General features: G+C 32.3%; 1 protein-coding gene across 1 annotated transcript in view; it reads left to right on the plus strand.

Annotated features, from left to right (window-relative positions):
- LOC145284556 (uncharacterized) overlaps positions 1 to 1,107 on the plus strand; it is a 15,701-nt gene extending 14,594 nt beyond the window's left edge. The window contains exon 4 of the mRNA XM_080133469.1: positions 1 to 1,107. This exon is cut by the window's left edge and continues 511 nt beyond it. The gene's annotated coding sequence lies outside the window, so the exon portion shown is untranslated.
- The last annotated feature ends 10,634 nt before the right edge of the window (positions 1,108 to 11,741 follow it).

The following is an 11,741-nucleotide window of genomic DNA, read 5'->3' on the forward strand; positions in this document are numbered from 1 at the left end:
ATGAAATTAAAATGGAGGCGGAGAGACCTAGAGCTTTTTCAAAGGGGATGCCATTTAGCAGCTCTTTGGAGAAAGCCAAACGTCGAGCCTCTAGGGCTCTTTGCCTCCATTTAAATTTCACACACACACACACACACACACACACACACACACACACACATATATATATATAAAATGTTATATAGTTTTAATTTTTAGATGTAAATCCCATAAAACCCCTGCGTTTATTGGGTGCTCGATATTTATAACATGATTATAGGTAAGCTAAATTAATCATGAGTAGGTAACTAAACTCAATATCTAGAATATTTTTTGTTCTTGTGATTGAAGGAAGTGGTGTTTGATCAACACTGCTGGGGAGCCACGATTTAATATACTGTTTTGTTTTAAATCCCCGAAACAGTGTTTCGTGGCAAATAACTGATCATCCTTTAAATTAACACTAGGACTAATGTGAATTCGAGAAGACAAGTTGATGCAGTGATTGCAGGTGATTAAATGAGTTACTGACTAAATGGTGTTCCAACGAATGATAAAATATAAAAATTAAAAGCTTTTAAAAATAGTTTTAAGTGTTAAAAAAAACTGCCAAAACTATATATGAAAGCTCTAAATGTTAAAAATTACTAAATCTTACTTATTATATTATTTATAATAATAATTCCAAAATGTTTAATAATTCTTTCGTTAGTTTTGGAAATTAAAATATTTTTGGTGAAGGTTTGGGTGTGTGCATCCCTCCTAAGTGATGAATTTTACAAAAGAAAATAATGTTCCCATGTTACTGACGCGTTCCCGAGAATATATAGTCAACATTCGTAATGGTCAGTTCATAAGAACTGACGAGTTGTATGATGGTATGAAGATAAGATTTTCCATCATGATAGCGAAACATGTGCAAGACAATAATGGAAAATGTATTATTTTGCATATATTATGAATAAAAATACTATAAAAAAATTAATACAGATTATGATTTTGGACTGATTATGTTCTTTAGTCATTGTAACTTTCTAACTTTTTGTACATGATGAACCTGATCTGTTCGATTGGGGAAAATAAATTTCATCCCCACATACAGGTACCATATATATATATATATATATATATATATATATATATATATATATATATATATATATATATATATATAATTTCGTGGTTAAATTTTAAATTCTGAAAAAAAAAACATATAGAGACATATATTCGATTTAAGAATTTATTGTTTAACAAAAGGAATATATAGAAGGGGTTACTTTAATTTCCTTCAATCATGGATTTTCAACAATCGCTCATATCATCAGAGGAAATGAAATGCAGTTAGCAAGATGTTCAGCTGCGAATGGACGCTATTTTGCTTTTTAGCACAATTATTGAAAATGGTGTTTTGAGTGGTTGTGGATAATTATATGGAGAAAATTATACGAAAAGAGAAGTTGATACAACCTGGGTAATCCATTATCGGAAGGAGTCCAATGTCGTTCAGCGTTATTCCTATTCCTAAATATTGAGCTTTTCCTTTTTGGCTAGGATCACCTTGAAAGTATTACTTTAAGTAATATCTATCAGGATTTTTCATCTAAATTCTATCAGTGTCTCATATATATATATATATATATATATATATATATATATATATATATATATATATATATATAGTACCATATGTATATACATAAAGTACCATATATATACATATAGTACCATATATAAAGTACCATATATATATAGTACCATATATATAGTACCATATTTATTTTTATATATAGTACTATATATATATAGTACCATGTATATATATATAGTACCATGTATATATATAGTACCATATATATAGTACATATATATAGCTCCAATTATATATATAGTACCATATATATACATATAGTACCATATATATACATATAGTACCTTATATATAGTACATATATATAGTACCAATTATATATATAGTACCATATATATATACATATAGTACCTTATATATACATATAGTCCCATATATATAGTGCCATATATATATAGAGTACCATATATATAGTACCATATATATTTTTACATATAGTACCATATATATATATATATCGCCCCATATATATATATACATATATATATATATATAGTACCATATATATATATACATATATACATGTAAAACCTCGATAAAACCAAATTGGAAATAGAGCTTATAATAAGAACAAGTAGTTAATAAAACATGTTAAAAAGCACTTTAAAAAAGAAATTCTGACTTAACTCATTTAGAAATTAAATTAATTCTCCTAACAAGAAATTCCATTATACAATTTAACAATAAGTTTGGGACTAGAAAAGACACCCCTAATAATTTTGACATCTTAATGGGTATCTTACTCTGCAGAAGTTATGTATTTACTGGGGCTCTTCTTACTGAAAAAACTTAAATGCCATTTTAACATATCCAAGGAGGCCTTGATAGAGACGATGCCCTTTTCACTACAACAGCCAGGCCAAGAGAGTACAACAAAACAATTAAAAAATTACATAACCTTTTTAACAACTTTGTCCTTTCTATAATTATCGAACTAAACAAAAACTTCAAATTCTTTGGACATTACATTTAATCTCAACACCGAGACTTATAGCTCCTATCATAATCCCAACCTTACGCTTTTATACGTCCATAAATATTCTAATCTCCTCAACTCAATAATAAAATCTATAGTACCATCCGTCTCTAGAAGAATTTCTACTCTTTCTGCCGGTAAAAATATCTTTAATAATAATGCTACTTTCTTCAATAATGCCTCAAGTAATTCAGGATATAATGAAATGATTAAATACAACCATTATGCTCCTGCTGCTGGCCGCCTTAAATCTGTAATCACACACATTATGACTAGCAAGAAACCAGTTCAAATAAGTAAAAATAATTAAAAAAAATTTATGGGAGTGCTTAATCTCCTTCAAGAACGGTCATAAATGTGTTTTTAATCGATATTTATTCAATAATGGGCCAGATTTCTTATCTAGCAGAAATGAACGAGTTTTCCGGGGACGAATTTTCCGGGGACGAGTTTTCCGGGTTCCAAACAAAATATAAGGAAACATGAAATATTTTAAAAACTGTGGTGCTCAGACAAAACCAGTTGCAGAAAAAAATTCTAAGCATGTTAAATCTTTGATATTAAAGTGTGAAGTCTCTAATAGACACCATATAGCCTTTTATCGATTAGGTGCGAAAAGCTTTTTAAAAACTATGATATTGAATAAGCAAGTGAACTCTAGAATATTTAATTTGTTTACAAAAACTAATAAAAACAAATTAAATCAGGTTTGGAGTGTCTACATCTGGGGATGGGTTTTGAAATATGATTGGAATAACAATTGCCACAGACGAGGTGCAATAAAACTTGAATTATTTCAGAAGAAGCCGATAGCAGACACCCTAATGTACAGCTGACGCCAACAAAATTTAACCCTCACCCCGTTCAGAGCATTTAAAACATTTTAATAATCATATGAACTCCCTAGGATGAGGGGACATAGACAGTTTAGGGAATAAATGGGGCAAATTATCTCTCAATAAATGACCAATAAATAAAATAACTTAAACGCTGCTAGCCAATGTTAAATCTATAAATGAGACTAATAACCAATTCGAGGCCCTTCCCAGTCATGTTGTAAAGGAACAACTTCTAATAAAAAACAAAAAACAATTTGTGCTTGTTTCATTTTTTATGTAAAAATTGTAAAGAATCGGAAATTAGACTATAATTTTTCCGATTCCGATACCAATTCCGATACCCCAAAAAGTTCCGATTTTTCCGATTACTGATTCCGATTACTCGTCCCAACATTCATATATATATATATATATATATATATATATATATATATATATATATATATATATATATATATATATATATATATATTTATTATATATTTATATATATATATATATATACATACATGTGTGTGTGTGTGTGTGTGTGTGTGTGTGTGTGTGTGTGCATGTATGCATGTATGTATGCATAATGTTATTGAGATAGAACCCCGGTAAAGTGATCGATTATAAAGAAAATATCAACATGAAAGCGGAATATTTATATATATATATATATATATATATATATATATATATATATATATATATATATATATATATATATATATATATATTTGTGTTATAGAAGATTAGTAAAACATTGATATTGTCGAATCGATTTCAAATCTAAAACTAATTGTATAGATCTCTGGGCGCCTATGTCGTGTCTTAGCAGCCTCTATTTATATCTACCTTCAGCTGTAAGGGACATATATATATATATATATATATATATATATATATATATATATATATATATATATATATTCTCAGGTTAATGGTATTCAAAAGTAAAAACCAATGAATTAAACAAGGTTGGTGATAGTGTTAAACAAAGCAGGATGATATTTTATTCATTTTTTAAGTGAACAAAATTACATTGGTTACAACGATAGAACTACTGTTTTGATCAAAGTATTGATCTCATCAGGTAACCCATACCTCCGGTTGGCTATGAGGCAAGTCCTTAAATGAATAAAAACTGAAAAACTTTTATTTCAGTTTAGGGCAACAAAACATGTGCAGAAGTCACAAGACCAGAACATGTGGATATTTAATAAAAACATTTAAGTGGTGGTAGCAGTGATGGTAATTAAGTCATTCGCCTTCATGAGGTGCATAGTAATTTAAAAAAAGTTAAAGAAAAAGGAAAGAAAGAAAGAGTGAAATGAATGATGGAGACGTCAGACTTTGTTGCTATGGTAACAAGTTTTTAGTTCATAGAATGGCGTAAATTTCAAAATTAAGTTTTTCAATCTATAATACCGATAGTGTTGAAATCAGGGTTTGAATAAAAATTAAACAAAATACAAAAACTTAATTTTTATGTAAAATCAAAACATATATATTAATAAGATAGCGTGTGTATTATTTATTTTGTGTGTTACACTTACATCCGAGTGACTGTCGTTTAATATTTATGGACTTCCATTTCTTGTCTATAATATAAAACTCACCTGTCTGTTTAAATGTATATATCTATGTGTGTATGTATGTGTATATGTATGCCCAAAACTTTCGACAGAGGCAATGGATTTTCACGTGATCGCTATCGTTTTGAATCCCGAGACTTCGGGACACAAATATAGAAAATTTGGCTAAAACATTAATTCCTTCATCCTCAACTGGGCACTTTTCTATAGGGTTGGGTCGCTTTTTCGCCAAAATTTTCGAAAGTCATCACCTCTTTTCGGTTGTCTAGCCTTAATTTAAACCTACGTAACTTCCGGTTTGGCGATGGGCGCAACAACAAAGACGTCGTGTTTTTTTTCACGTTCTTTTCCTCCTTCGCGGTTTGTGTTTGAGCTTGCCTGCCTACTACCACTTTTTTTACTCAACACACACTTCCAAATACCCGGGCAACACTGGGCATCCAGGCTAGTAATAAGTAATTTTACTAAGAATTCTTCATAAGTTTTGGTTTCGGTTTCGATTCAAGCTGATGGCACTTCAGTAATCTATTTTTTATATAAATAATTTTATGAAGAATTCTACATAAGTTTTGGTTTCGGTTTCGATTATAGATGAAGGAACTCAAGTTGTATATATATATATATATATATATATATATATATATATATATACAAGATTTGGTTTCGGTTTCGATTTAGACTGATGCATCTAAATCATATGGATATTTTTTTAATTTTTTAAATCACAAGTTTATAATATATAAAGATCAATCGAACATTAACTCTATAATAATATATTATTATTATTATTATTATTATTATTATTATTATTATTATTGTTTTTGTTGTTGTTGTTGTTGGGACATACACACCCTTAGAATCACTAAGATGGACTTATCCATTAGCCATATAAGCAGCAAGCAAGTATAAACCGCTCAATGAGATGTCGTACAAAGACGACTCCCCACGGACTTCTTCGACGGAATCTTCCTGTATCACTAACCCTGTTCTGTATATAAATGTTCCTCGTATTCTCACCAGTCATCGTGTTTTCCTACTTTCATCTTTCCCGACTCCACTACAATGGCGACAAGGATGTAAAAAAAAAATGTTAAAAAAAAAACTCACGCGCAAAAACTTCAACTCTCCAGCTGTACGAAATAGTCAATTGCAAAATCTCAAAAGTTCAATGACGAAAAATTGCTACATAAAAAAGAAAAGTCTACACTTCAAATTATCTACTCAAATAAATTGTAAGTGGATTTTTTCATGCTCGCTAAAAGAGAAAGAAGAAAAAAGCAATCTGGATTTAATTTGCCGTAGAACGGGCCGACACAATTGTTTATGCAAATTACATATGTTGAAGATTTTTTTTTGTTACGGAAATTTCGGGAAATGAATTCTTGTTTTATGACAAAGTGGTTATTGTGACCGACTAGTTGTTTGTTTGAACTATACCGAGAGAGGAAAAGGAAAAGAGACAGTGTGAAAAAGGCAAATATTCTTTTTACGGGCTGGGAAGCCATTTTTTGTTTTGATGACTTAAAAACATGTTTTTCTTTTTTTTTCTTTTGTCCAACCTATTTTTTTTTTTTGCAACGGTATGCACGCACACTGAAAGGAAATGATACCTTCTATTATTTTTCTCCTGGCAATTTTTAAAACACTTTAAAATAAAAACTCATTTCGGTTGGTTAAACTTTTGCTCGCTAGCGGAGTGAGGAAAATGCTGCTCGCATAACGATATCTATTATTGAAAACTGGAACCCGGAACAATTCTTTTTAAACCGCAACTTTGCTGAACACAAGTCCACTTGTATATTTTACATTGCACGTGTTATATCGTATATATTACATTGCATGTGTAATATTGTATATTTTATATTGTATGCAATATTTCATGTATATTGTATGGTGTTTGTAATATATTGTTCTATTTTTATTTCTCTACGGTAAAACAAATCTGTCCCCATTTCTGAACTATTGGCATATCAGAGACAAAAGGGACACGTGTCAACGAGAAAATAAGTGTATGCAAAATTAATCTATAATTTTGCACTTCTGCTACAGCTACTGAAGAGTATACTAGTCCATAAATTCTAAAAGTTTTCCCTTGTTGTGACTTCCATTTAAGTTATAAATACCCTTAAAAGAATAAAAATATTCTCTTCGAGAAAATAAAATAAAGAGACACAATGGAAGATGTGAAAGAGACGATAACCCGTCTAATTGAATTTCAAATGGACGAGCAAAAAGAGCTGACGATAGACTACAGCAGGCAGAAGAAAGAATGATCAAAATGCAAAGGAGAGCTGATGACAGACATTTTGCAAACAGAAAGAGAGAAATGAGCACTATTCCAGGTTTATAATGAATAAGAATCAAGCTACAGAGAGCGATACAGCGTTTTCCCAGAGTGCGGTACTAAGTACAATAAGTTACTACTGTCCTGAAGAAAATCAAACAGTTGAAACGTATTTTAGACGGTATGAAGCCCAAGAAGACGAATTCATTTTCTTCACAAAACAGAAAATCATGGAAAAACATCGCCAAATAGCGGACATTTTCTCCTTGTGTGACAAGGGTAGTTAGACAGACCAACCTTGGTCGAGAATACATGTGGATTTCGCAGGACCAGTGGAGGATGTCTACTACTTGATTGTAGTAGATAGCTATTCAAAATGGCCAAAAGTACTCAGGTGCAAGAGACCCACAACAGGGGTCACTATCTCTTTCCTCCATGAACTTTTTGCCCGATTTGGCGTTGTTGATTGCTTAGTCAGCGACAACGGGACACAGTTCACATCAACTGATTTTAAGGAATTCTGCGACAGTTTTTAAATAAAACACATTACTATACCCCCGTATCATCCAATTTCAAATTGACAGGCAGAACGTTTCGTAGACACTTTGAAAAGAGTATTGAAGAAAGCTTCGGGAACACCTTCAGATAAGGCCTTAAAACAGTTCTTACAAGTTTACAGGATCACACCGAACCCGAATACCTCTGAAGCAACGTCTCCTGCAGAAACCATGTTTGCACGAAAAATACGACCAGTATTCGAAAACTACTGCCAAAACAAGCAAATTCAAGTAGGACCACTACCGTTCCCACAAAAATGTATAACACAGGAAAAAAGTTCTTTAAAGCATACGGAAACAATACATCGTTTTGGGAACAGGGAACATTTGACAAAAGAATTGGAAACACAACCTACATCGTTCTATGCCTACCACCACTCACAAGAGACACATAAATCAAATTAGACGTCGTCGTAACAATGGCAAAGATACACCTCAAGTCGAGGAAGAAGCTAATAATACGTTATATGATATGTTCGATATCGAGCCTCCCCAAGCAAACTTAGAACAGCGCCGATCGACAAGGAAGAGAATGGTTACTGAACCCCTTATCATCGATCCAAAAAGGGAGAAATATTAACGCTTTTTCCCCCGGAACAAAAAAGCATTGGAGGGAGTGTTGTGGGGGGCATACACACCCTTATAATCACTAAGATGGACTTATCCATTAGCCATATAAGCAGCAAGTATAGACCGCTTTCCCGACTCCACTACAATTGTTATTATTGTTATTATTATTATTGCTATTGTTATTATTGCTATTGTTATTATTATTATTATTGTTATTATTGTTATTATAGTTTCGCATAAGAATGATATTTTTCTGTAAAAAACGTGTATTTACTTTTAAAAATGTTTCACATAAAAGAAAGTTAACAGTTACAAAAAATAAATAATACACTTTTTTCCTTTTTTTTTTTTAAAATTAATGTTAGAATTGTTTATATTAAAACTAGCCTAAGTGCCCGGCGTTGGAAGTGTGCGTTTAGCAAAAAAAAAAAAAAAAAAAAAAAAATTGTAGTAGGTAGGCAGGCTCGAAACCCTATCGCGAAGAAGGAAAAGAATGTGAAAAATAAAACAAAACAAAAAACAAATAAAAAGTGACGTCTTTGCTGTTGCGCCCATTGCCAAACCGGAAGTGACGAAGGTTTAAATTAAGGCTATTCAATCAAAAAAGGGGGATGCCTTTTGAAAATATCGGCGAAAAAAGCGACCCTTCCATGTAGAAAAGTGCCCAGTTAAGGAAGGAATTAATCTTTTAGCGAATTTTTCAATACTTGTCGTCTACAGGGTCGATGCCGATCTCGTGAAAATCCGTCGCCTCTGTCGAAAGTTTTTGCGAGACATACATACCTATATACATTTAAACAGAAAAGTGAGCTTTATATTATAGACTAGCCTTGGTGTCCGGCGTTGCCCGGGTGTTTGGAGGTGTGTTGAGTAAAAAAAAGTGGTGGTAGGCAGGCTCGAACCCGTATCGCGAAAGAGGAAAAGCATGTGAAAAAAAAAACCCAAAAAAACGTGAGGTCTTTTCGTTGTGTCTATCGCCAAACCGGAAGTGCCGAATGTTTAAATAAAGGCTAATCAATAGAAAAGAGGGGCGACTTTCGAAAATATCGGCGAAAAAAGCGACCCCTCTTTGTAGAAAAGTGCCAAGTTGAGGGTGAAGGAATAAATGTTTTAGCAATTTGATATGTGTCGTCCGGAGGGCCGAGTTTAAAAACGATACAAGTCTCCTAAAAATCCGACACCTACATACATACAAACATACATACATACATTTAAACAAACAAATGAGATTAATATTATTACAAGGCTTTCCGGCATTTAAGGATCTTTGCTACTTGTCTTGTCAGCCTGGACGTGAAAAGGAAAGACGGTGGGAGAGAACTGTCTACATAGAAGACTCTGTGAATGGCACACAAAAATAAAGAACTATAAAAATACATAATGCAAAATACTGAAAGGGTAATTATAGCAGAAAGAAAACAGAAAGACAGGACAAAACGAGTAAAGAAAATGGGAAGAGAAACAACTACTCGGAATATTCATAAATAATGAGAATAACGAAAACACCTGGACATGGATGTGAAAGGGCATGTAAACCGAGAAACTGAATCCCTAATAACTAGAGCAAAAGATAGCTCGATAAGAACCAACCATATCAAAGCAAAGATCGACAAAAGACAAGAAAACAGCAAATGCAGACTCTGTGGACAAACAGACGAATCGATAAACTATATAGCAAGTAAATTTAGAAAACTGCCCAAAAGGAATATAAAAATAGGCACAACCAAGTGGAGAGAGAAGTACACTCTGAATTATGCAAACAACTGCATCTCGAACGCAGACAAATTGTACAAGCATAAGCAAGCAACAGTACTTGAAAATGAGAACCACAAAATCCTATAAAACATGGACATACAAACCGATACACTCAGTCAAGCAAGAAGACCGGATGTCGTAATAATTAACAAGAAACGAAAAATCCTGTCAGACCGCAGATTTTGCTGTCCCAGCTGACTAGAGGGCGAGTATCAAAAGGAGAAAAGGAAGAAACGACGCAAATACACAGTATTAGCCAGAGATGTAAAAGGGATTTGGATGATGAAGAAAATCAAAATAATACCTATAATAGTAGGAGCACTAGGAACAATTCTGAAGAACTTTGAAAAAAGAATGGGAGAAATTGGAATCAGAGAAATAGCTACAAAGATACAACGATTAACGATAATGAAAACAGCTGCAATATTAAGGAAAAGAAGCGTTACAGGGAACCGAAAACACTGAAGCTGCATATCTACAAGTTCTACATTCCCTCACCCATCCCCTTCCATTGCCCCATTACAAGCGCGAAAAGAACTGGGACCTTGGGGACGCTTATTGCCATTCAAATTCCAGTGGAGACCAATAGCCGCTGCCAGCGAGAAATCAATGGTGAGAGGATGTTGAAATAACGCAAATTTATTTGCAAATGTTATCGAACGAGGTGGAGCGTGTTGGACGTCTGGGAAGGCGTCGTCACTCAGCTTCCAGGGAACACCAAAGGTTTTCAATGGGAGGTCTTTGATGACCTGTGTGAAAGCTCCTTGTGAGTCAATAATAATAATAATAATAATAATAATAATAGTAACTAGCAGGACCTGTGGAAATTCCACAGCGGTATCTGTCATATGTAATATATTGCTGCTGGACATTCTATAGGCGTTCAGCATGAATGAAAACACCATCATATCATTCTAGCCATTTTGTTAAAATTGTATCGCCCCCCTTACTTAAATAATAACTTTGATATATTGTCTGGGCTGATGATTTCATTACAAACACACCAATCAATTATTTCACATGTTAACATTTTTCATAATTCTTGGATATGTTACTAATTTCGACTATAATTTTTCATAATTTTAACCCACATTATTGCCCAACCTTACTGAAATAATAACTTTGATATATTATCAAAATTATAATCAAATAATGATGTAATGTTTAGTGCGTAAACGGTTTCAGCTATTTCCGGGACTGATTTAATATCCCCCACCCCACTGTTAAAAATATACATGAAATAAAGTAATGTTTAAATCGTAAACAGTTTCAGCCATTTTCGGAACTGACTTCATATCCCCCACTCCACTATTAAAAATATACTTGAAATAATTACTGTTTAAATCATAAATTGTTTCAGCGGCTTTTCGAAATTAACACTGTTAGAGATTACTTGAACATTAATTTCTTAGTGTAATATCAGTCTCAGCATTTCAGTTACTTTGATAATTATGTATGTATATATATATATATATATATATATATATATATATATATATATATATATATATATTCGAGAGAATTGTTGTTTTTTTTACCTACAGAATAACTAATAA

Source organism: Euprymna scolopes, chromosome 9 (genome assembly GCF_053919585.1).
Source record: "Euprymna scolopes isolate OS-2025 chromosome 9, ASM5391958v1, whole genome shotgun sequence".
NCBI classification, from domain to species: Eukaryota; Metazoa; Mollusca; class Cephalopoda; order Sepiida; family Sepiolidae; genus Euprymna; species Euprymna scolopes.